Genomic DNA, 2,734 nt, shown 5'->3' with positions numbered 1-2,734 from the left:
ACTGAAGATTTGAAAACAATTCAGTCAAAGCCATTACTGATATTTTGAAACAGTTCAGCAAAGCATTACTGAGATTTGAAACTAGTCCAGCTAAAGCATTACTGTGAGTTTGAACAGACAGCCAATGCATTACGTGTAATTTGAAACAGTCCAAAAATAAAGCATTACTGAGGATTTGAATACCAGCAAAGTCATTACTGAGATTTGGTGAATAGTCAGCAAAGCATTACTGAGATTTGAAACAGTCAGTCAAAGAGCATTACTGAGATTTGAAAACAGTCCAGCAAACAGCATTACTCTAATTGAAGACAGGCAAAGCCATTACTGTGATTTGAAACAGTCGGCAAAGAAAAAACAGCATAATGAAGATTTTGAAACGCAGCAAAGCCATACCTGGAGATGTGAAACCCAAGTCAAGCAAAACATTACTGAGATTTGAAACAGTCAGCAAAGCCATTACTGTGATTTGGAATGCTCAGCAAAGCATCACTGTGATTTGAAATAGTCAAAAAGCAAATTACTGAGATTTGAAATATCAGCAAAGCATTACTGAGATTTGAAACAGTCAAAGCAAAGCTTACTGAGGATTTGAAACAGTCAGCAAAGCATTACTGATTTTGAATTTGGTCAAAGCAAAGCATTACCTGTGATTTCAACAACACAAAGCCTTGCTGTGAAATTTGAAACGTCAATTCAAGCTTACTGAGATTTGAAGACAGCCAGCATTACTGAGATTGAATAGTCGCAAAGCATTACTGATATTTGAAATAGTCAGCAAAGGCCAATTACTCAATTTGGAAACAGACAGCAAAGCATTACTGAGATTTGAAATTTTAGTTTTTTTTCAGCAAAGCTTACTGGAGATTTGAAGACAGCAAAAGCATTTTCTGAGATTTGAAACAGGAACACAAAGGCAGTACTGAGATTGAAATTTATTCATCAAAATCATACTGAAAGTTTGAAACAGTCAGCAAAGCATTCCTGTGAATTTGAAATAGTGCAACAAAGCATTACTTGAGCTTTTGACACAGTCACAAAAGCATTACTGAGATTTGAATAGTCACAAAGCATTACTGAGATTTGAAATAGTCAGCATAAAGCATTAACTGAGATTTAAACAGTGCAGGGCAAAGCATTTACTGAGTTTGAACGTTCAGCAAAGCATTACTGATATTTGAAATAGTCAGCAAAAGCGCGATTACCTGGTGGATTTGAAAATTAGTCAGCCCCAAAGCATTACTGCGATTGTGATTTGAAACAGTCAAATAAGCATTACTGAGATTTTGAAAAGAGTCAGCAAAGCCCATTATCTGAGATTTGTGAAAGTACAGCAAAAGCATTACTGGTGAAATGAAACAGTTCAGCGAAATGCATTTTTAAAAACTGAGATTTTGAAGACAGCCAAAGCATTAACTTGAGATTTTGAAACAGGACAGCAAAGCATTACATTGAGATTTGAAATAGTCTAGCCAAAGCATTTACTTTGAGATTTGAAGACAGCCCAAAGCATTTACTTGCTGATTTTTGAAATCAGTTCAGACCAAAAGCCATTACTGAGATTTGAAATTTAGTTCAGCCAAAAGCCAAACATTACTTTGAGATTTGAAGACAGCAAAGCATTACTAAGATTTGAAAGACAGTCCAAAGCAATTACTAAGGATTGAAGACAGTAAAGGCATTACTAAGATTTGAATACAGCTTAAAAGCAAATACTGAGATTTACAATAGTCAAAAGCAAAAGCATTGCTGAGACTTGAAACAGATTAGCAAAGCATTATTGAGATTTGAAAAACAGACAAAGCAAAGCATTCCTTGAGATTTGAAACGACAGCCAAAGCATTACTGAGATTTTGAAAACCAAGACCAAAAGCAAAGCATTACTGAGATTGAAAACCAGACACCCAAAGCATTTACTTGAAAGATTTGAAACAGTCAGCCCAAAGCATTACTTGAGACTTTGAAACACCGTTCAGCCAAAGCATTTACTTGGAAGATTTTTTTTTTGAAAACCCCAGGTCAAGCCCCAAAAAAAGCCAATTACTTGAGATTTGAAACAGACAGCAAAGCATTATTTGAGATTTGAAACAGCAAACAGCCAAAGGCCCATTGCTGAGTTTGAAACAGGGTCAATCAAAAGCATTTACTGGAGATTTTGAAACAGACAGGCCGCAAAGGCATTATTGTGATTTGAAACAGACAGCAAAGCAATTAACTTTTTGAAAGATTTGAACAGTCAGCAAAGCATTACTGAGATTTTGAAATAGTCCAGCAAAGCATTACGTGAGATTTTGAAAAAGTTCAGCCCAAAGCATTACTAAGATTTGAAAGACAAAGCAAAGCATTACTGAGATTTGAAAGACAGCAAAGCATTACCTGAGATTTGAAGACAAACAAAGCAATTACTGAGAATTTGAAACAGACAGCAAAGCATTACTGGTGGGATTTGAAAGACAAAACAAAGCATTACCTGGAGATTTGAAGACAACAAAGCATTTACTGAGATTTATTGAAAGACAACCAAAGGCATTACTTGAGATTTGAAGACAAACAAAGCAATTACTGGGGAAGATTTTGTCAGAAACATTCAGCAAAGGCATTTACTGATATTTGAAGACAGCAAAGCATTTACTGAAGATTTGAAACAGACAGCAAAGCATTCCTGAGATTTGAAACAAAGTCCAAAGCATTACTGAGATTTGAAAGACAGGCAAACCATTACTGTGATTTGAAACAA

This window comes from Macrobrachium nipponense, chromosome 14 (genome assembly GCF_015104395.2).
Source record: "Macrobrachium nipponense isolate FS-2020 chromosome 14, ASM1510439v2, whole genome shotgun sequence".
Classification (NCBI taxonomy): domain Eukaryota; kingdom Metazoa; phylum Arthropoda; class Malacostraca; order Decapoda; family Palaemonidae; genus Macrobrachium; species Macrobrachium nipponense.
This window is presented reverse-complemented; position numbering follows the sequence as displayed.